This window comes from Ornithorhynchus anatinus, chromosome 4, assembly GCF_004115215.2.
Source record: "Ornithorhynchus anatinus isolate Pmale09 chromosome 4, mOrnAna1.pri.v4, whole genome shotgun sequence".
In the NCBI taxonomy this organism is placed as follows: Eukaryota; Metazoa; Chordata; class Mammalia; order Monotremata; family Ornithorhynchidae; genus Ornithorhynchus; species Ornithorhynchus anatinus.
The window spans coordinates 67,038,512-67,063,200 of record NC_041731.1 but is presented as its reverse complement, the minus strand read 5'-3'; the positions used below and the strand labels follow the sequence as shown (position 1 = coordinate 67,063,200).

The following is a 24,689-nucleotide window of genomic DNA, read 5'->3' as shown; positions in this document are numbered from 1 at the left end:
GGCAAGGTGACGTAGAGCCTCGAAGCCTAGAGTGAGGAGTTTTTGTTTGGAGCAGAGGTTGATAGGCAACCACTGGAGTTGTTTAAGAAGGGGAGTGACATGCCCAGATCGTTTCTGCAGGAAGATGAGCTGGGCAGTGGAGTGAAGAATAGACTGGAGCGGGGCGAGAGAGGAGGAAGGGAGGTCAGAGAGAAGGCTGACACAGTAGTCTAGCCGGGATATAACGAGAGCCCGTAACAGTAACGTAGCTGTTTGGATGGAGAGGAAAGGGCGTATCTTGGCGATATTGTAGAGGTGAAACCGGCAGGTCTTGGTAACGGATAGGATGTGTGGGGTGAACGAGAGATACAAGTCAAGGATGACACCGAGATTGCGGGCCTGAGAGACGGGAAGGATGGTCGTGCCATCCACGGTGATAGAGAAGTCTGGGAGAGGACCGGGTTTGGGAGGGAAGATGAGGAGCTCAGTCTTGCTCATGTTGAGTTTTAGGTGGCGGCCCGACATCCAGGTGGAGACGTCCTGGAGGCAGGAGGAGATGCGAGCCTGAAGGGAGGGGGAGAGGACAGGGGCGGAGATGTAGATCTGCGTGTCATCTGCGTAGAGATGGTAGTCAAAGCCGTGAGAGCGAATGAGTTCACCGAGGGAGTGAGTGTAAATGGAGAACAGAAGAGGGCCAAGAACTGACCCTTGAGGAACTCCAACAGTTAAAGGATGGGAGGGGGAGGAGGCTCCAGCGAAGGAGACCGAGAATGACCGGCCAGAGAGGTAAGAGGAGAACCAGGAGAGGACAGTGTCCGTGAAGCCAAGGTGAGATAAGGTATGGAGGAGGAGGGGATGGTCGACAGTGTCAAAGGCAGCAGAGAGGTCAAGGAGGATTAGAATGGAGTAGGAGCCATTGGATTTGGCAAGAAGGAGGTCACGGGTGACCTTAGAGAGAGCAGTCTCGGTAGAGTGGAGGGGACGGAAGCCAGATTGGAGGGGGTCTAGGAGAGAATGGGAATAGTTAATTCTAACTATTCTATCTATACTAACTATTCTATCTCACTTGTCTTCTGGGTGACTTTAGGCAAGTCACTAAACTTCTCTTTGCCTCAGTTTCCTCATCTGCAAAAAGGGGATTCAATACTTATGCTCCTTCCTACTGAGACTCTAAGTCCTGTGTGGGACCTATTCATTTATTCATTCAACCGTATTTATTTATTGAGCACTTACTGTGTGCAGAGCACTATACTAAATGCTTGGAAAGTACAATTCAGCAAGAGATAAAGACAATCCTACCCAACAACGGGATCACAGTCTAGAAGAAGGAGACAAACAACAAAATAAAACAAGTAGACAGACATCAATACCAATCAAAATAGATAAATAGACTTATAGATATATACACATTATCTCATATCTACTCTAGAGGGTAGTACAGTGCTAAGCATATAAATAAAACTGTAATTATTATTATCTAAACTGCAATCCTAAATCTCCTCTTGCTTCCTGGGCATCTCCACTTGGATATTTCACTGGCATGTCAAACTTAATCTGTCTACTCACCTTGCCTCTTAAATCTGCTCCTCACACCCCATCTTCCAACTATTCTATCTCAGTTAATAACACCACTCTCTTTCCCACATTGTGCTTCAACTCTCATATTCCTTCTGCCAAATCCTGTTCATTTTTTTTTCTACACATCTCCTGGATCAGCCCCTTCAGTTCCCACCAAATAGCTACCATTCTCATACAAAACTCTGGTGATATCACAACTAGATTATTGTATTGACCTCCTTGCTGCTCTCTCTCTTGCAGCTTCTGCCCTCCCAATCAATTCCACAAATTGTTGAACAGATCATCTTCATGAAGTTTCACTTGGTACCCATCTTTCTTCTCAAAACACTCCACTAGCTCCCTATGTCCTTCCATATGAAGCAGAAATTCCTCACAATCATCCCCAAAGCTCTGCACCAATTCACACCATCTTAACTATCTGCACATCTCTTCCAAGAGGCCTTCCCTGACTAAGCCCTTCTTTCCTCTTCTCCAACTCCCTTCTGTGTCACCCTGGCTTGCTCCCTTTATTCATTCCCCCCTCCCAGCCCCACAGCACTTATCTAATGTATTCATTTATATTGTCTATCTCCCCATCTAGACTATAAACTCATTGTGGGGAGGAAATGTGTCTGTTTGTCAATCTGTCAGTCAGTGATATTTATTTTTCCATTGTACTCTCCCCACTGCTTAGTGAAGTGCTCGGCACACAGTAAGTGCTCAATAAATACTATTGAATGACTGAGAGATTATAAGGAATTAGTATTTACAATTCCTCTTTATCAAGGAACAAAAGAGTCCCTCTGATGCTAATAGAATTCTCTAGAAAACTGCTGCACATGCTTCAGAATTTCCATGGTGAAGATGCCTCCCAAGTGATTTGTACAGTGATCTGCACATAATAAGCACTCAATAAATATGATAAATAAGTACCACCACCCACCACCTGCTCTCCCTAAGCAAATTTCTATCTGTACCTCACTTTGGACTGTTCCACCTGTGTGCTTTTACTCACACCTTTCTCCCATCTTGGAACCCCCATCCCCAAACTGACAGACCACAGCCCTCCACATATTCAAAATCCTTTTTAAAGCAAGACCCCTTACCATTGGCTTTAAAGATCTCAATCAACTTTCTCCCTCCTATATTATGTCACTGATTTCCTATTCCAACCCAGCACATTCACTTGGCTCATCTAATGCCAGTCTATGCCCTGTACCTCGATATCATCTATCTCACTGCTGCCCATTCACCCAAGTCCTACCTCTGACCTGGAACTCCTTCCCCCTTTATACCCGACAGATGATCATTATCCGCATCTTAAAAGCCTTTTTCAAATCTCATATCCTCCAAGAGGCCTTCCCTGATTATGCCTTCATTTCCCCTACTCCTTCTCCCTTTCAGTATTGCCACTGTGCTTGGATTTGCACTTTTCTTACCCCACCCTCATCTCCACAGCACTTTTATGTACATATTTCTAATTTATTTCAGCATCTGACACCCTCTAGACTGTAAACTCCATGTGGGCAGGGAATGTGTCTAGTATTTCTGTTGAACTGTACTCTCCAAGTGCTTGGTAGAATGTTCCACACACAGTAAGTGCTCAGTTAATAGGATTTATTGATTGATTAACCGATACTTCATCTATGTGGCCCAAATTATTTCCTAAAACATGATTTTGTTTACATCTTGCCTTGCCTCAAAAACCTCCAATGGTTTCTCATTCCTTTCCATCAAGCAGAAACATCTGACTATTGAGTTTTTAAGACAATCAGTTTTTTACTCATCACTTATTTTACTCTCCTCTCCCACTACACTCCAGTAGTGGAGTGAAGTAGTGTGGCTCGGTGGAAAGAGCACGGGCTTTGGAGTCAGAGGTCATGGGCTCCAATCCCGGCTCGGCCACTTGTCAGCTGTGTGACTTTGGACAAGTCACTTCACTTCTCGGTGCCTCAGTTACCTCATCTGTAAAATGAGGATTAAGACTGTGAGCCCCACGTGGGACAACCTGATTCCCCTGTGTCTACCCCAGCGCTTAGAACAGTGCTCGGCACATAGTAAGTGCTTAATAAATACCAACGTTATTATCGAGTTTGCATGTGTGTTTCCTCTCACTGAGCCTCTATCTCGCCTCACTCACTATCGACCTTCTGCCTGGAACTCCTTTCAGTCAATCATTGCTATTTATTGATTGCTTACTGTATGCAGAGCGCTGTACTAAGATCTTGGGAGAGTACAATTCAGCATAATTAACAGACAGGTTCCCTGCTCATAACTATCTTACAGTTTACTTTTACAACAGCTGACTGCTGCTATTCCCGTTTTCAAGACTTCTGTGAAATCACATCTCCTCTGGAAGTCCTTCTCTGATTAATCTCTTACCTCCTCAATCTATTTCCCTCCTTATTGCCACTTTGGCACTTCTGCATCACCTAAGCACTTGATTATTCACACCCCCTACCACAGAACTTCTGTTCATATATCTGCATTCTACTGCTTCCTCCTACCTGCAGCTTTTGCTTCCCCCGTTGGATTTTGTAAAATCCTTTTGGGCAGGGATAATGCCACTGTACTCTCTTAAGCAGTTTTTTTAAGGGTATTTTTACGTACTTACTATGTGCTGGGCATTGTACTAAGCACTGGGGTACATACAAGGTAATCATGTTTGACACAGTTCATGTCCTAAATGGGGCTCACAGTCTTAATCCCTATTTCACGTATGAGGTAATTGAGGCATAGAGAAGTTAAGTGATTTGCACAATGTCACATAGCAGATAAGTGGTAGATCTGGGATTAGATCAAGTCAACCCTAAACTGAGTGAGCAGTCAGTAATATTGCTGATTGATTCACTGGGTGTGAATTCCTCAGCTAATAAGGAAAACAAATAAATAATAAAACCTACAAATTCTTTTCTTTTGTAAATTGAGAATTTGATTTCTGTATTAACACATATACTTTTATTATCAGGAGAAGTTAAAAATATAGAATAGGTGTTCTGTAACTATAAAAAGTAAACAACAGAATGATAAATAAATGAAATAAACAATAGAAAAGATAATTTTGGAAGTTCTTATGTGCTTACTATGTGCCAGCCATTCTAGTAAGTACATGAACAAATACAAGGTATGTTTGAAACAATCAATCAAAAGCATTTATTGGGCACTTTCTGTGAGCAGAGCACATGGTTCAAAGCCTCAGAGGAAGGGAGAACAGGCATTTCAATCTTCACTTTACAGATGAGAAAACTGAGGCACAGAACAGTCTAGTGATATAGCTATCATCACTTAACATGCAAGTGGAGGAGTCAGGATTATCATTAATATTAATGGTAATTATAATGGTAACAATTATAATAAATATAAATAAGCAATAAACAATACAAACAATAATAGAACCCAGGTCTCCTAACCTGCAGGCCCATGCTTTCTATCCAATTGGTCACTCTGCTTCTCTACAACGAGATAGAAAGCTAGGAAAGTGGAGGGAATGTGTTTTTTTTTAAAGTCACACCCTGTCTATAATCCCATCAAAAAGCAGTCCAGGGCCCGTGACTTCCTGTCTCTGGGAATCTGACGCCAGTATCTTCTCTCATAGCCAGTCTCACATCTGGATTCAAACTTAGTTCATTAATCTTTTTTCCACAGAAAAATAAAACACCCAATTGTGCAAGCAACACATACTTTGAGCCTCATTTTATAGGTGAGCTAGCTGGAGCATATAACATTTACATGACTCACTGGAGCGTACAGTGCTTTGAGTGAAACAATTTCACGCAAACAGTTGTATACATTGAGCATTTACAGAGTGTACCGCACTATATTAAGCACTTGGGAGTTCCTGCCCACAAGGAACTTACAGCTAGTCAGTGATGGAACCAGATAACCTGACTGAGTTTACTGCTCTTTACACTAGATCACTTAGGAGCCAAGAACAAACATTGAGTTTGTCCCAAAGTGGGATTCTGAAATTGAATAGTAAGGGTGAAGTCAAAGAGAAGAAAGAAGGAGTTTGAGTGTTATTATATTGAAGATTACTTTCCTTAACCAGACAAACTTCTGCTTTAGACACTTGGCTGGAGAAATTTAAGGGAAGCAACTTCTACTGAGGGAGAGAGTGAAGGAAGAAGAGGGAGTGACACACTACATTTTGGAAAGATAAATTTGATAACATCGTTTTTATAAAGCTGGGGATAACTGTAGTTTTTTATTATTTATGCTGTCATGAATATCGTGATTTCTTTTGAAAGGAAAATGTAATAATATTTTATGAAGCATTTTCATTATCTAGGTGAGAAATCTAGATATATGCCTATTTATGAAAGATAGCTGCAAGTCTGTGAGCTACATTGATAAAGACTTATGGGGTAAAACATGATCAACAATCAATCACAAGCAGTTTGCCAATGAATGATTCCTGCTCCTGGAACTCTTTCTCCCAGGGGCAGTGGATACGAGGCACAAAACATAGACCTCACACTCCATAACTAAATATTTTTAGTTGATGTAGAACATTACAACAAGGCTGGGAGAACTTGAGTCAAGGAAACCTCTCAATTTTTTGGACTGGGCAAGGTGAGCCAAGAATAAACCAGTGGTGCGCAGGAAGAGCCCCTTCTCAGGGTTGCACCTGGAGAGTTTCGAGGACTCTACTGGTCTCGACTACAGGAGGGAGAGTCAAGCAGAGGCCTAGCCATTCCATTCCTAGCTTGGGGAGTGGCTAGAGAGTGGAAGGCAATCTGTTACAAGTCAAAACGCACCTGTATGGGGCAACAGCAATATGTAAGAGAGTTGAGGGTGGAGACTCAAATTTACTGTGTGGAAAGAGGCAAAGGTAAAACCACTTCCATTATTTTTACCAATAAAACTCTATGGATCCACTACCAGAACAATTGCAGGTGGAACCTGCGGCTTCTGGGAGAGATGTATCCATGGCATCACTTTGGGTTGGAGATGACTCGACAGCACATGGCAAGTGCAGGAAGAGAATTTGTGGAAGGGAAAAGTCAGCAGGATTGATTACTCTTTGAAGTACAGGGGAAAAACTCTGCAGACTGCAGGGTAGCTTTCTCTATTGATGAGAGGGCAGGATTTGAATGGTGTTCAGAGATTTCACCCCCTGCTCTACAGAGAAATGGTGGAGCTATAACCTCTGTTGTGAATGTCTAAAAGTTGCTCAGATTCCCAACCAAGCAACGTGGTTTAGTGGATAGAGCACGGACCTGGGAATCAGAAGGATCTGGGTTCTAATCCAGGTTCTCCCACATGCCTTCTGGCTAAACTTGGGCTGGCCGCTTAACTTATCTGTGCCTATGTTACTTCTTCTTGTAAAATGGGAATAAGAATGGGAGCTCCATGTGGATCAGGTAGTGTGTCCAACCTTGTATCTACCCCAGTGCTTAGAACTTTGCTTGGCACATAGTAAATGCTTAACAGGTACCATAATTTTATTATCTAGAATCTATCTGGACAGTAACAAAGTGGAGGTTCCTTTCCTAGCCGTTTTCAAAGACACCTATGTGACTCTGGGTTTTCAAACCTGTCTGGGAAATTAGAGGGTGAAAGAAGCCTGAGAGGGGTGCTCAAGAAGCTATCACAACTATTTAAGTTCTTGCTAATGACTCTGGAAGCCAGCTTTGACCCTGACTCCAAAGGCTATTTCATCCATAAGCCAGAGATTTAGACTAATGTGGCACTCAAAATGTCATGGAGAGGAGACACTGAGGAGGATATAAAGTGTCTCTTCTTGTCTATTCATTTCCCATATTCTAGCAAGTGATTTATTTTTTTAAAATGGCATTTGTTAAATGCTTTCTAAGTGTCAGGCACTGTACTAGATGGCAGAATAGATAACAATAATAATGATGGTATTTGTTAAGCGCTTACTATGCGCCAAGAATTAAGTGCTGGGGTAGATACAAGGTCATCAAGGTGTCCCACGTGGGGCTCACAGTCTTAATCCCCATTTTACAGATGAGGTAACAGGCTCAGAGAAGTTAAGTGGCTACAAACTAATCAGATTGGACACAGTCCTAGTCCCACTAGGGGCTCACGTACTTACAAATGAGGTAAATGAGGCACACAGAAGTGATGCCCACGGTCACCCAGCAGACAAGTGTCAGAGATGGAATTAGGAACCCAGGTCCTTCTAACTCCCAGGGCCATGCTCTATCCATGAGGCCATGTTGCTTCTCAAAGATCTTGATTGTCTCCTGATAAAGAAGAGGTCCCCAAAATTTAAAATCTATTTGAGACCTTCCCCTGTGAAGAATATCCTAACCTACTTGTGTTAAAAGAAAACAGAAACTCCAATCTTTTCTAAAAAACCTTGGCCAGATGGCAGAGTAAACTGTGTACCCATACCTGAAGTATATACTCTTGATGAATGAATCAGATTCATGTTACCTCTATTAATATGTTTCATTATATTTAATTTTAATTCATTTATTCATAGTTTTAACCTTTGTTGGAACATCAGTTATTTAAATTAATAGGCAGGTAAACCACATCAACAAAACTGTGGTGTTTAATGTTGAAGATAACTGACATGCATGAAGTCATTGTATTAAAATATTGGCTTTCCTATTGTTTAGCACAGATGGTGCTAGTAATTAATATTATGCTATTTTTTCATCAGGGGATTCCCTGATCACAAAATCCACACAGTATGTAATAAACTGCTACATTGCCCTGAATGAATAAATGATGCTTGATTTATATATTCATTAATGAGAAATACATTATCCCAGGTACAAATTATGTAATGTTCTAATTTCATTTAACCATATGGCCAATATATTAATTATTTTAATAAATTTTTCTATATAGAAAATGTAGCATATGGAAGGACAAACATTCTTGACTATTTGTTTGGTCAAGTCGTGACAAAAATGCCCAATGCTGTTTTTCTTCGAAGGCCACTAGCACTTTTAAAATATATGTTTCAAGTCCTGAAATGATTGTAAAATGACTAATAAACATTAAAGTGTAACATCGCATTTTCAACAGAAGAGACCATTATTAGAAAGTGGAGTCTATATATTATGCTAAAGGTCAATAAATTGGGACTTTGTCAGACCAATAAAGCTAAATTATTCCAGGAACATAGATAAAACATGAACAGTGTTTTAACTTTGAAATCTTTCAGTACAGTAGTGATGGGCTATTTTTAATACAAATTCTCAATGGGCTTACCTACCCCATAATGTGCAAGAATAGGCTAATCATCTATATGGATAAACCAGTCAGCAGCGGGCCATCAAAAAAGAGGCCATGGAGATGTAACTGAGTTTTACCAGCACCCCCTACAAAAGACACCAAAAGTGGAAAATGGAAGTTAATACATTTCTCCATAAGGTTTATTCAGAGGGATCAAAACATAACAAGGTGGTTTCATTTCTGTAGGGTTTTTCTATTCCTCAGTGCTATTTCTTTTCTAAAGAGTCTTTCTCAAGTGTCAGAATGGTAGAGTGGGTAGACCATGTGCCTGGAAGACAAAATGTCATGGGTTCTAATCCAGGCTCGGCCATTTTTCTACCATGTGACCTTGGGCAAGTCAATTTAGTTCTCTGGACCTCAGTTACCTCATATGTAAAATGGGGATTGAGACTGTGAGCACTATGTGGAGCAGACACTGCATTCAATATGATTTGCTTGTATTCACCCCAGCGCTTAACAAATAATAATAATAATAATGGTATTTGTTAAGCACTTACCTTGAGCCAGGTACTGTACTAAGCATTAAGTAAAAAGAATGCATCTTCAATTTGTTCTGGTGGGTCTCCAGGATTTTGCTTTTGCTTTATTTGTTTGTTTTGTTTTTTAATTTATATATATATGTATATATATATGTACCCTCTGGTCTGCCTTCCTTTAAAAGTATCAGAGTAAGATTTCCAAAGTTATTAAAACTATGTGTATTTTATTCATTCAATAGTATTTGTTGAGTGTTTACTATGTGCAGAGCACTGTACTTAGCACTTGGAATGTATTTGGTGTTTGTGTGTATGTGTCTTAAATATGAACATATTTCCTTTGTTTCACCTATTTCAGAAATGAGGGAGAAAGCATGGTCTACTCTAGTCTCAAGAGTTCAGTTCTGGGCATCAGGAGACAGGGATTCTGTTTTTGGTTTATGACTGTCACTGTGAGACCATGAGAATATTACTTAACCTCTTTAGACTTTGTTTTTTTGCTTCCATAAAGGGGATTACAGCTCCTCATTAATGAGATCAATAATTCAAAAAGAAAAGTATTTTTCAAATTCATGGCAATATACTTGTCTTCCAAAGGCTGAAATCAGGTAGAAACAAAAAATGGATAGGAACCTTATTATGTTGTAATAATAAAGATGGTATTTGTTCAGCATTTACTATGTGCCAAGCACTGTTCTAAGCGCTGGGGTAAATCCAAGGTAATAAGGTTGTCCCAGGTGGGGTTTACAATCTCAATCCCCATTTTACAAATGAGGTAACTGCAGCACGGAGTAGTTAAGTGACTTGCCCAAGGTCACACAACAGACAAGTGGTGGAACCAGAATTAGAATCCACGACCTCTGACTCCCAAACCTGTGCTCTAGCCGCTGGGCCATGCTGCTTCTCTTTTAAACCCTGGCATGGCATAGAATCTCCCCTTCTAGATTTTAATCTCCCCCTCTAAGACTGTAAACTCACTGTGGGCAGGGAATGTCTGTATATTGTACTATCCTAAGCACTTAGTACATTACTCTGCACATAGTAAGTGCCCAATAAGTATGATTGAATGAAGAAATAAATAGGGACTTATGAGACCCCACCAGGGTTAGGAAAAAAGTTATAAATATTCCCCCAGATCTCCTACAGTACCTGTCTTTGGGAGGATGATGATATGAAATAATCCCTCTCTGTCTAGGTGCACGTGGTGCTAGAATGGTTCCTGGGTCCCATTTTGAATCTTAAAACGTGCTCATTTTGAGATTACAGATGAAACCAAGGCCAAGTCGAAACCTAAATGATGGATTGCTTTCTTCCAGAGCTCATTCATCTGCAGACCCCTTTTTCTGCTACACTCCCTGTGGGTATGTTGGGGTGAATACATCTCTGTGTGACTATGTTTTTGTAGTTTCTGAATATGGGTGCGTATGTCTGAATGCATTTGAGAATGTCTCAGTATGTCTATGAGGGAAAGTATAGAAAAGGAAAGTATTATTTTTTAATGGGAGCTAAGTTACAAACTAGTCTTTTCTTGTCTTAGGCTGTCTAGTCATCTCCATCCCATAGCGACATCATGGACACATCTCTCCTAGAATGCCCCACCTCAATCTCCAATTCTTCTGGTAGTGTATCCATAGAGTTTTCTTGGTAAAAATACAGAAATGGTTTACCATTGCTTCTTTCCATGCAGTCAACTTGAGTCTCTGCCCTTGACTCTCTCCTATGTGCATAGGGGAGTCTTGACTAGGACAGAGAATATCTGTATTTATAAAACCAAATGATAATTCTGAAATATTTAACTCTGTACATATATTCATTCTAGACTCTAAGCTCATTATGGTCACAGAATGTGTCTGCTAATTCTGTTGCACTGTACTCTACCAAGTGCTTAGTATTACAGGGTCCTGCACATAGTAAGTATTCAATAAATATGCTTGATTAATATAAAATGAAGATATGTATATATCATATATACATATATATATATCGAAATAAAAACTTAAAAAATTTTCAAATTTAATGTGGACATTGGCCTCAAAGAACACATCTCTCAAAGTGAATAAGTAACAAATACATCCGCTTAGTGGAATCCATCTAACATCATTGAGCTATGCCTCCTCTCACAAAAAGATCCCCAAGCAAATAAAGAACTTTTAAAAATGTGGATGTTGAAGAATTTGTTTCACCTCTTTAAGAAAAATTGTTACCAACAGAGACCTTACTGTACTTGAACAACCCAGTGTATCATTGAAAGATGATAGAACAGATGTAGTAATTATGGTTTCTTTATCACAAGCTTAAAATTGTGAGATTAAGAAGTTTTGTATGCATTCTCAGTAAAACAACTGAATTTATAGGGCACTTAAAGCAGATAACTCTTATGGAAGAAGATCCAAAGAATGCAAATGTGTACAGAAGGTGCTTACTACAACTTATTGCCCAAGCAACAGACCAAGTATGATAGCTGTTCTGGCTGAAACAAGGGTAGCGAAATCACAAATGGAGGACTTCACAGATGGAGAACTACTCCACTTCTTAATACGAATATTTCTGTCCTGAGGGAACCACCAGAGTTGACTGATACTTCATGAGAATTTTGACTGCTTCCCTAAACTGATGAGTGGGGATGTAGTGTCCAGTCCTTACTGACTTTGGCTGGGAGCTGTAGTTGTCCTAACAGAGTTTGTTCCTCTGCATCACATATGGGGTTTACTCACCCCATTTGAGGAGGGCTAAAATATTCAGATTTATAGCTTGTACAAATGCACTTGGATCTGTGACTTTGGGGCATTTGATATTCACCCCACCCTCAATCCCACAGAGTTTACTTATATCTCTTTAAATTACTAAAAAGTATTTATTTATATTAATGTCTCTCTCTCTCCTCCTACACTGTAAAGTCATCATTCTGTTGTACTGTACTCATCCAAGTGCTTAGTACAGTGTTCTGCACGTAGTAAGTGTTCTATAAATACCATTGAATGATTGATTGATACAAGTGAGCCCTGGCTCTAAAAAAGAGAAGAAAATGAGACTGGAGATGAGTCTGAAAAAATGCCCTATTATTCACTTCCTGGGAAGGAGATTATTAAAAAAATGGGGAAGGAACCAGGGATGCTAGTTTTGTCCAGCCCTTAGCAGATGAGGAACACAGAGAAGACACAGAGAAGTTAAGTGAGTTGCCCAAAGTTATAGAGCAAGCATGTGGCAAATAGAAGCCCAGTGCTAGAGAACTCCAGTGGGTTCTGCCCAACAGGATTGGTAGAAGTCATAATAATGTTGGTATTTGTTAAGCGCTTACTATGTGCAGAGCACTGTTCTAAGCGCTGGGGTAGACATAGGGGAATCAGGTTGTCCCATGTGGGGCTCACAGTCTTAATCCCCATTTTACAGATGAGGGAACTGAGGCACAGAGAAGTTAAGTGACTTGCCCACAGTCACACAGCCGACAAGTGGCAGAGCTGGGATTCGAACTCATGAGCCCTGACTCATTCATTCATTCATTCATTCAATAGTATTTATTGAGCGCTTACTATGTGCAGAGCACTGTACTAAGCGCTTGGGATGAACAAGTCGGCAACAGATAGAGACAGTCCCTGCCGTTTGACGGGCTTACAGTCTAATTGGGGGAGACGGACAGACAAGAACGATGGCACTAAACAGCGTCAAGGGGAAGAACATCTCGTAAAAACAATGGCAACTAAATAGAATCAAGGCGATGTACAATTCATTAACAAAATAAATAGGGTAACGAAAATATATACAGATGAGCGGACGGGTACAGTGCTGTGGGGATGGGAAGGGAGAGGTGGAGGAGCAGAGGGAAAAGGGGAAAATGAGGCTTTAGCTGCGGAGAGGTAAAGGGGGGATGGCAGAGGGAGTAGAGGGGGAAGAGGAGCTCAGTCTGGGAAGGCCTCTTGGAGGAGGTGATTTTTAAGTAAGGTTTTGAAGAGGGAAAGAGAATCAGTTTGGCGGAGGTGAGGAGGGAGGGCGTTCCAGGACCGCGGGAGGACGTGACCCAGGGGTCGACGGCGGGATAGGCGAGACCGAGGGACGGCGAGGAGGTGGGCGGCAGAGGAGCGGAGCATGCGGGGTGGGCGGTAGAAACAGAGAAGGGAGGAGAGGTAGGAAGGGGCAAGGTGATGGAGAGCCTTGAAGCCTAGAGTGAGGAGTTTTTGTTTGGAGCGGAGGTCGATAGGCAACCACTGGAGTTGTTTAAGAAGGGGAGTGACATGCCCAGATCGTTTCTGCGGGAAGATGAGCCGGGCAGCGGAGTGAAGAATAGACCGGAGCGGGGCGAGAGAGGAGGAAGGGAGGTCAGAGAGAAGGCTGACACAGTAGTCTAGCCGGGATATAACGAGAGCCCGTAATAGTAAGGTAGCCGTCTGGGTGGAGAGGAAAGGGCGGATCTTGGCGATATTGTAGAGGTGAAACCGGCAGGTCTTGGTAACGGATAGGATGTGTGGGGTGAACGAGAGAGATGAGTCAAGGATGACACCGAGATTGCGGGCTTGAGAGACGGGAAGGATGGTCGTGCCATCCACGGTGATGGAGAAGTCTGGGAGCGGACCGGGCTTGGGAGGGAAGATGAGGAGCTCAGTCTTGCTCATGTTGAGTTTTAGGTGGCGGCCCGACATCCAGGTGGAGACGTCCCGGAGGCAGGAGGAGATGCGAGCCTGAAGGGAGGGGGAGAAGACAGGGGCGGAGATGTAGATCTGCGTGTCATCTGCGTAGAGATGGTAGTCAACGCCGTGAGAGCGGATGAGTTCACCGAGGGAGTGAGTGTAAATGGAGAACAGAAGAGGGCCAAGAACTGACCCTTGAGGAACTCCAACAGTTAAAGGATGGGAGGGGGAGGAGGCTCCAGCGTAGGAGACCGAGAATGATCGGCCAGAGAGGTAAGAGGAGAACCAGGAGAGGACAGAGTCCGTGAAGCCAAGGTGAGATAAGGTATGGAGGAGGAGGGGATGGTCGACAGTGTCAAAGGCAGCAGAGAGGTCAAGGAGGATCAGAATGGAGTAGGAGCCATTGGATTTGGCAAGAAGGAGGTCATGGGTGACCTTAGAGAGAGCAGTCTCGGTAGAGTGGAGGGGACGGAAGCCAGATTGGAGGGGGTCTAGGAGAGAATGGGAGTTAAGGAATTCTAGGCATCGATTGTAGACGACTCGTTCTAAGATTTTGGAAAGGAAGGGTAGTAGGGAGATAGGACGATAACTGGAGGGGGAAGTGGGGTCAAGAGCGGGTTTTTTTAGGATGGGTGAGACGTGGGCGTGTTTGAAGGCAGAGGGGAAGGAGCCCTTGGAGATTGAGTGGTTAAAAATAGAAGTTAAGGAAGGGAGGAGGGCAGGGGCGATGGTTTTAAGAAGGTGAGAGGGAATGGGGTCCGAGGCGCAGGTGGAGGGGGTGGCACTTGCGAGGAGGGAGGAGATCTCCTCTGAGGATACTGCAGGGAAGGATGGGAAAGTAGGGGAGGGGGTTGTTGGGGGGGAGGGGAGAGGCGGAGAGGTGACTTTGGGGAGCTCAGACCTGATCGTGTTGATTTTCGTGAGGAAATAGGTGGCCAGATCATTAGGGGTGAGAGATGGGGGAGGGGGAGGAACAGGGGGCCTAAGGAGAGAGTTAAAGGTCCGGAACAATCGGCGGGGGTGACGGGCATGGGTGTCGATGAGGGAGGAGAAGAAGCTTTGCCTGGCGGAGGAGAGGGCAGAGTTAAGGCAGGAAAGGATAAATTTGAAGTGTGTGAGGTCGGCTCGGTGCTTGGACTTTCGCCAGCAGCGCTCAGCAGCTCGAGCATAGGAGCGTCGGAGGCGGACGGAGGAGGTGATCCAGGGCTGTGGGTTAGTGGAGCGAGAGCGGCGGAGGGAAAGGGGGGCGAGAGAGTCGAGATGAGTAGAGAGGGTGGAGTTGAGAGCGGAGACCTGATCGTCGAGAGTGGGAAGAGAGGACAGGGCGGCAAGGTGAGGCGAGATACTATTGGAAAGACGGATGGGATCGAGAGAGCGGAGGTCTCTGTGGGGCAGTAGCGAAGATTTGCAGGGGGAGGGAGTGTGAGAGATGAGGCAGGTGAGAAGGTTATGGTCAGAGAGAGGGATTTCAGAGTTGGTGAGTGAGGAGATAGTGCAGCGGTAGGAGATGACGAGATCGAGGGTGTGACCGAGTCGGTGAGTGGGCGCGGTATGGTGGAGGAGGAGGTCGGCAGAGTCGAGGAGGGATAGCAGGCGGGCGGAAGAGGAGTCGTCGGGTACATCCGTATGGATGTTGAAGTCTCCAAGGATCAGAGTGGGCAGAGAGAAGGAGAGGAGGAAGGTGAGAAAGGGGTCAAGGTGGTTGAAGAAGTCGGAGGTGGGACCGGGAGGGCGGTAGATGACGGCGACAAGTAACTGGAGTGGGTGGTAGAGGCGAATGATATGGGCTTCGAAGGAGGAGAAGGAGAGGGAGGGGGGGAGGAGGGATAGTGCGGAAGCGGCATCGGGGCGAGAGGAGGAAGCCGACGCCTCCTCCCTTACCGGTGAGTCTGGGGGAGTGGGAGAAGGAGAGGCCTCCGCCGGAGAGAGCGGCGGCGGAGACCGTGTCTTCGGGAGAGAGCCACGTTTCCGAAAGGGCGAGGAGGAGGAGAGAGCAGGAGATGAAAAGGTCATGGATGAAAGGTAGCTTGCCTGTAATAGAGTGGGGGTTCCAGAGGCCACACTTGAAAGTAGCTGTGGGTGCAAGGGGAGGAGGGGGGGAAGGGCGGGGGGAGGGGAGGGTTTGGATGGGAAGGAGGTGGCGGGGCCCTGGACGAGGAGAGGGGGATGAGGGGTGGCGGTGGGACAAGAGGACTGGGATGGGGCATGGGTGGGGAAGAGAGAAGGGGGGAGGGGGTGAAGAGGGGGTTTGGTGGGGGGAAGAGTAGGGGGAGGGGGAAGAGGGGTAGCGCTGGTAAAGTGGGGTTCTAGGGCGGGAGAGAGGAGGGGGGGAGGAGACAGAGGAGAAAGCGGGAAAGAGCTGAGCGAGAGAGGGGAAGGGGAAGACTCCAAAGCCCGTGCTCTTTCCACTGCACCACGCTGCTTCTCTTCAGTCATCTGTCATCCAACTAGCTTGCTACATTTGTATAAAGAAAAGAAAAAAGTCAATTGTTAAAGAAAACTTGAAAAAAAATGATATAGTAAAATTGAGACTCTAATACCACAGTCAACAAAATAATCTTCAACTTATGAAATCTGCAATCATACTGATATTACAACTCTTCATTCAGTTAAATGTAGTATGATGTTGCATTTTAATGTTATCATATGCAAATCTTTGGGAAAATATACTCTATGATAAGACCATTCATAATTCAACTTCATTTTCAAGAAACATAACCCCACTATAGAGTGAAGTTTGCCCATATGCCCCTTCCATAATACTAGTGGTAATTAGCCACATGGCCTAGTGGCAAGATCCTGGGCTTGGGAGTCAGAGGAAGTGGGTTCTAATTCTGGCTTAACTACTTGTCTTCTGTGTGACCTTGCTTCACTTCACTGTGCCTCAATTATCTCATCTGTAAAATGGAGATTAAGACTGTGAGCACCAAGTAGGACAACTTGATTACCTTGTATCTACCCTAGTGGGTAGAACAGTGATTGGCACATAGTAAGCCCTTATCGATTACCATGATAATTATTATTAAGCCAGCAGTGGGTACACTGCATTGAGAAATTACAATAAAAATATGATATGTCTCTTGACCACAAGGCACTTACACTCTGAAGGAAGGTGGAGAGAGATGGGAAAATATTCTGTAGCTCTTTCTGCTCACTATGTCATTCCTTGTGGTCTAATTTATTAAATTCCTCTGAATTTTTATCTTTGAAAATTAATGGTTTATTCTTCTGATCATGAATTACTTGAAAGTAATCTTTTTAAAAATTTCCCCTGCCTTCACATAGCTCCTGATATTTATATTCAATATTTACAAAAAAACTTTTCTCTGGCAAGTTATATACTTTTTAAATTAACCCAAGCCCTCACTATTTGCCTTACTAACAATACATTGCACAATTTCCTTCTTATCTTTAAATTGTACTAATGTATTACAAAACCCATGGTGGAATATAATTTTGTATATGTGATACGAATATTACATCTCAACATTTCTGTAGTTTTGGTTTCATTTTTAACCTTCCATTAATTTACTGAAGCATATTTCCTTGGACAAATATCAAGCAAAAAATAAATAAAATGCTTTGGTTCCACCTACGATTACCTTTATACTCCAAAATAGTCTGGTTCTATCATTTTATACTTCCTATTATCCTGTCTATCTTTAGACATCCATAGTTGTCGCCTTTCTCACCTTAACTTTTTTTAATCTGCCATTAATATGTTTTAATAATTGTGCATATTGCTTCTTTTTAGTTCTGACATTGCTCTTTCTTTAACAAAAAACAAATAATTGTCTCTATTAAAATAGGAACATATTTTTCAAAATGCAGAGCACCTTTCTGCATGAGAACTTATACCATATTATTTTTGTAATTTACTCTTTTCTATCTCATTTTATTGTCATATTTTCTTATATGATCCACCTTGACCCCACTCTTTTCATCCCCTTCCACATTATCTTACCTATTTTTATTGAACTTCAATTACATATAATGATGTAATGAAATAACTTCAGCAACAAAAATGACTTTGAATCCAGTTTATCTACTTCCAGTAGCTATTCTTCATATTTCTACATGTCTAGATATAATGATTCCAATCATTCTTTGGTACATAAGTATAGTTTGGCCATTCTTATTCGCTCCTTCCATTTGTGTTCCTGTGTAGATTTTTTATGTTCATTTTCTTTTGCCACTAGAATTTTGTATTTCCATATATGTTAATTTGTTTTTGTAGGTGCCTTCTTCTGCATTACATGTAAACTACTTTTATCATTAGGGTTAGATGGTGTTCCAAGCTGCCCATAGACATGACTGTGAATTCAGAATGTCCAGAAAGGAGAAAAAAATATACAGTGGTAATTCCCTGTAAGAAGAGAACCACATTTGGAGTCATAAAAGCAGAGACTTGGAGAGACAGTGTAGCCTAATAGAAGGAGCACAGAACATGGCTTAGTGGAAAGTGCACAGCCTCGGGAGTCAGAGGATGTGAGTTCTAATTCTGGCTCCTCCACTTGTCTGCTGTGTGACCTTGGGCAAGGCACTTAACTTCTCTGTGCCTCAGTTAATTCATCTGTAAAATGGACATTAAGACTGTGAGCCCCACATGGGACAACCTGATTACCTTATATTTATTTACCCCAGTGCTTAGAACAGTTCTTGGCACATAGTAAGCACTTAACAAATACCATAATTATTATTACAATATAACAGATTTGATAGACATGCTCCCTGTCCACAAAGAACATCCTTACCTGAGAATTTATCATTATTATCATTACTGGCATTGACCTGCAGTGAGACTTTGGGAAAGTCACTTAATCACTCTGTTATTGTTTCCTCATCCATAAAATGGGAATAAGATACCTGTTCTCCCTATCAAACAGTGGGAGCCCTGTTTGTGGCAGGGGTTTTGACTAATCCAATTTTTTTTAATCTCTTCCAGTGCTTAGCATACATAGGGATCCCAGTGTGAAGCTCCATTGTACAGATGAGGTAACTGAGGCACAGAGAAGTGAAATGCTTTGCCCAAGATGACACAGAAGACAAGTGATGGAACCAGGAATAGAACTCACGACCTTCTGACTTACTGGCCTTTGCTCTATCCAATAAGCTGTATGGCTTCTTTGGCTTGAGGTGGCAGAAGCCAGACTTCAGGGCATGGAGGAGAGTGCTGGAGGAGAACAAGCAGAGGTAGCAGGCATAGGCAACTCATTCAGGGAGTTTGGAGAAGAACTGTAGAAGGAGGTGGGATATTAACTGCAGGTAGCCTGGGAATCACAGGAGGATTTTTTTTAAGAATGTGGAATATTTGGACATTCTTGAAAGCAGTGGGGAAGGTGCCATTGGAAAAAGTGTTTGAAGGAGGTGATCAAGGAGTGAAGAAGGGAGTATGAAATTTATTGAGTGCTCGAATGAGTACAACAGATATAATAGGCATGATTCCTGTCCTCAAGGAGTTTACAAGATAGTGGGAAAGGCATACTCCAAAATAAATTACAAATAGAAAGAAGCAACAGAGAATAGATATATGTCCATATGTCCGTTGGAGGGTAAAATGGTATTTGTTAAGAGCTTACTATGTGTCAAGCACTGTTCTAAATTCTGGGATAGAAATAAATTGATCATAGTGGACACAGTCCCTGTGTCACATTAGACTCACAGTCTAAGGTACTGAATCTTCATTTAACAGAGGAGGAAACTGAAGCCAGACTTCTCTATCACCGTCGATGGCACGACCATCCTTCCTGTCTCTCAAGCCCGCAATCTCGGTGTCATCCTTGACTCGTCTCTCTCGTTCACCCCACACATCCTATCCGATACCAAGACCTGCCGATTTCACCTCTACAATGTCGCCAAGATCCACCCTTTCCTCTCCACCCAAACAGCTACCTTACTGTTACAGGCTCTCGTTATATCCCGGCTAGACTACTGTGTCAGCCTTCTCTCTGACCTCCCTTCCTCCTCTCTCGCCCCGCTCCAGTCTATTCTTCACTCCGCTGCCCGGCTCATCTTCCTGCAGAAACGATCTGGGCATGTCACTCCCCTTCTTAAACAACTCCAGTGGTTGCCTATCAACCTCCGCTCCAAACAAAAACTCCTCACTCTAGGCTTCAAGGCTCTCCATCACCTTGCCCCTTCCTACCTCTCCTCCCTTCTCTCTTTCTACCACCCACCCCGCACGCTCCGCTCCTCTGCCGCCCACCTCCTCACCGTCCCTCAGTCTCGCATATCCCGCCGTCGACCCCTGGGTCACGTCCTCCCGCGGTCCTGGAACGCCTTCCCTCCTCACCTCCGCCAAACTGATTCTCTTTCCCTCTTCAAAACCCTACTTAAAACTCACCTCCTCCAAGAGGCCTTCCCAGACTGAGCTCCTCTTCTCCCTCTACGCCCTCTGCCACCCCCCCTTTACCTCTCCGCAGCTAAACCCTCTTTTTCCCCTTTTCCCTCTGCTCCTCCACCTCTCCCTTCCCATCCCCACAGCACTGTACTCGTCTGCTCAACTGTATATATTTTCGTTACCCTATTTATTTTGTTAATGAATTGTACATCGCCTTGATTCTATTTAGTTGCCATTGTTTTTATGAGATGTTCTTCCCCTTGACTCTATTTATTGCCATTGTTCTTGTCTGTCCATCTCCCCCGATTAGACTGTAAGCCCGTCAAACGGCAGGGACTGTCTCTATCTGTTGCCAACCTGTTCATCCCAAGCGCTTAGTACAGTGCTCTGCACATAGTAAGCGCTCAATAAATACTAATGAATGAATGAATGAATGAATGAATGAATGAACGAATGAATGTTTAGTAAATGGTCCAAGGTCTCACAGTAGGGACTGGCAGAGCTGGGATTAGAACCCAGGTTCTTTGATTCCCAGGACCATGCTCCTTCCACTAGGCCACAGTGCTTCTCTGGCTAGTGTATGTGTATCTCTATGTGTGTGTTTATGTGTGTGTGTGTGTGTGTGTGGTGGGGGAAGGTGGGAAGTGTGTATCTAAGTGCTTAGGTGACACTGAAATGCTGAAGTGGCAGTGATGAGGAAATGAGAGATTTGGGAGATGAGAGATTAATGAGCCAAGATGATGTGATTCCAAGAGAGCCTTGAAGATGAGGAAGGAACTGGTCTGCCAGATATTAAAAGAGAGAGGGTATTCTGGGCGCAAGTGCTGGTGTGAGCAGGAGGTCAGCAGTGAGAGAGACAAAAACAATACACAGTGAGTCTGTTGGCTTGAGAGAAAGAAAGGATAAAAGTAGGGGGTAGTGGGAGATGAACAATGGTAAGTAGTAATAATCAGAATAAAATAACGATAACTGTGGTATTTGTGAAGTATACACACTGTATTAAGTCCTGGGATAGAGTCAAGATAATCATGTTGGACACAGTACCTACTTCACATGGTGCTCACAGTTAAAGAGGGAGACAGAAAAGATACTTAATCTCTATTTACACAGGAGGAATTTGAGGCACAGAGAGGTTAAGTGATTTGCCCAAGGTCATGCAGCAGGCTAGTGAGAGAGATGGGATTAAAGCCCAGGTCCCTTGAATCTTATGCTGTGCTCTTTTCAAGAGGCTATTCTGATGACAATAATAATCATAGAAATAATAATAGATAATGATATTTAAGTGCTTACTTTGTGTCCAGCACTGTTCTAAGCACTGAAGTGGATACAAACTATTCAAGTTAGACTCAGTCCCTATCCCACAGAGGGCTCTTGGCCTAAGTAGGAGGGAACAGCAGCGTGGCTCAGTGGAAAGAGCATGGGCTTGGGAGTCAGAGGTCATGGGTTCAAATCCCGGCTCTGCCATTTGTCAGCTGTGTGACTGTGGGCAAGTCACTTAACTTCTCTGTGCCTCAGTTACCTCACCTGTAAAATGGGGATTAAGACTGTAAGCCCCACTTGGGACAACCTGATTCCCCTGTGTCTACCCCAGCGCTTAGAACATTGCTCTGCACATAGTAAGCACTTAACAAATACCAACATTATTATTATTATTTAATTCCCATTTTTTACAGATGAGGAAACTGAGGCACAGAGAAGTTAAGTGACTTGCCCAAGATCACATAGTAGCAGATCAGGGGTGGACCGGAATTAGAACCCAGGTGCTTCTGACTCCCAGTCCTGTATTCTTTCCACTAGACTACACTGCTCAACCATATTGATGATTCATACAGTGGGTTTAAGCACATTTATTTCTCCAATAAACTAATAAACAAATTATTTGATTGGTGATGCTATTGTCGCATGAAATTTCAAGACGAAGTCTATTGGAATGCAGATGGGCTGTTAAATCTGTAATATTTTGAGATGTAATAAACTATTTCAAACATACTTTTGCACAGGGTAATATTTATACTTTATTGCAAGAAAAACAAGTTACTTTAAAAAAAGGACAGTTTATCATGAAACACTTACATCAACTTGTTACCTTAGTAAGGGAAAGATGTTATAAGAAGTATAACACATGTGCCAGTTATCAAATAACCTGTAATCCTCTGTTAAATTTTGTAATTAGTGGAAAAATTCACATTTTCACATGATATACTTTATGGAAGCAAAGTAGCAATCAAGCCAACATTCACTAATGTAGACATACAGAAAGTAATCCTATCTCCCATTCTACCCCCTTCTATTTTGCCCACAAACTTGAGTGTCTACTCCATAAGACCTTGATATTCAACCCACTCAACTCTAAAGCACTTAAGTAAATATATCTATACTCTCCTATTTCCCCATCAGTAATTTATGTCCATGTTCATCTCCCCCTCTAGACTGTAAATTCCTTGTAGGCAGGAATTGTTTTTACCAACTCTACCATATGGTTCTCTCCCAAGTCCTTAGTACACAGTGCTAGGCACACAGTAAATGCTCAAGAGATACCACTGATTGATTGATTAATTAAATATAGTGATTTGGGATTAAAGTGGTAAGCTTCATCAAAATTATTTTCTTTAGGAAAATAGAGTGAAACAGGGTGCAGGGGATGGGGCTATGATAAAATATATGTAAAATGAATTTTAGAGCTGTTGCATTATCTTCCATTCTATTCAAAAATATTGGACAGCAAGCTTCTAGTGGGCAAGGATTATGTCTACAAAGTCTACTTTGGGGTTCTCTCCAAAGTACTTAGTACAGTACTCTGCAAACAGTAAGTGTTCAATAAATACTATTGATTATAGAGCAAATGGTCATGAAAATAGACCTATGCTCAAATTCCAGGATGGGCTTAATGGCAAGCAGGAGGTGAGTCTAATTTTTTTTTTACTGTTATCATTATTATTATTATCATTTCTGCTCTGTGACCTTGGGCAAGTCATTTCACTTCTGTGTGCCTCAGTTTTCTGTCCTGTAAATGGGGATTGAGGCTGTGAGCCCCACATGTGATAGGGACCATGTCCAACCTGATTTGTTTGTATTGATGTAATGAGTACAACAGACATGATAGGAATGTTAATGAATTGTACATCGCCTTGATTCTATTTAGTTGCCATTGTTTTTACGAGATGTTCTTCCCCTTGACTCTGTTTATTGCCATTGTTCTTGTCTGTCCGTCTCCCCCGATTAGACTGTAAGCCCGTCAAACGGCAGGGACTGTCTCTATCTGTTGCCGACTTGTTCATCCCAAGCGCTTAGTACAGTGCTCTGCACATAGTAAGTGCTCAATAAATACTATTGAATGAATGAATGAATGAATGAATGATTTCTGTCCTCAAGGAGTTTACAATCTAGTGGGAAAGGCATACCCCAAAATAAATTACAAATAGAAAGAAGCAACAGAGAATAGATATATGTCCATATGTCCTATGGAGGGTAAAATGGTATTTGTTAAGTGCTTACTATGTGTCAAGAACTGTTCTAAATTCTGGGATAGAATACAAACTTAGTACAGTGCCTAGCAAATAGAAAGCACTTGATAAATATCATAATCATTAATTATTATTATTATAAGAAATTTACAATAAGAGATATTTAAAAACTACTAATTTTAGAACCCTAAATAAACACTAATATCTCTCAATCATTCATTTAATCATATTTATTAAGTGCTTACTGTGTGCAGAGCACTGTACTAAGCTTTGGGAGAGTACAATATAAAGAATAAACAGGGGCATTCCCTGACCACAACGAGCTTAACAGACACTTTCCTTATTCACAGTGAATGTACAGTCTAGGGACAGCTACAGGGACGGCTACACTTCCTGTCCCTAGGCCAGAAACAACACAGTCCCTGGTTTTCTTAGTGTTAAAGGCCACTTGGTGCTTCATCCCAATTGTAGTTGAAAGGGAGAATTTGGACCCTTCCAGGAGGAGGTTGGAAGCCTGAGAGCAGGATTCCCTTAAGGCCTAGCCCCATTATACCCTACCCTGACCCTCCCACTCACACGATCCGTCAGAACTACTTGAATTTCCTGAGAACTGGTAGATGAATGAGAGACACCAAGCCTGAGAGCAGAGGGCAGGCAAACTGATATTTTAGCCTTGGGGAATGGAAGCAATGGATGGAAGTGAGGAAGCTTAGAAAATAACAGGGTAATCATGGGAAAGATAAGGCCAACTGGGAGACCAAACAGAATTTCAAATGGAAACTCTTCTGGGGATGGATCAAGCAAGAGCAGGTTTGTTTATGAATTCAATTCTTCCCAATTACTGACAAAACTTATAAGTAACACTAATAGCATTCATTGTACTGTGGAAGCAATGCACAGTACTAGTGCATGTGGGAAGTACAAAACAAGCAAGTACAAAATAATCCTGCCCTCAGAGAGCTTGCACTTTTGTGGGGAAGAGAGACAAAAAACGACTTAAAGAGCATGACAGTATTTCAAAATTTGTTCACTGCTG

At 42.6% G+C, this 24,689-nt stretch overlaps 1 non-coding gene across 1 annotated transcript; it reads left to right on the top strand.

Annotated features, from left to right (window-relative positions):
* The first annotated feature begins 6,145 nt into the window (after positions 1–6,145).
* On the top strand, positions 6,146–6,283 carry LOC114811862. The gene has a single exon (XR_003759558.1). It is a non-coding gene; the product is annotated as a small nucleolar RNA SNORA7 (small nucleolar RNA).
* Positions 6,284–24,689: the final 18,406 nt, after the last annotated feature.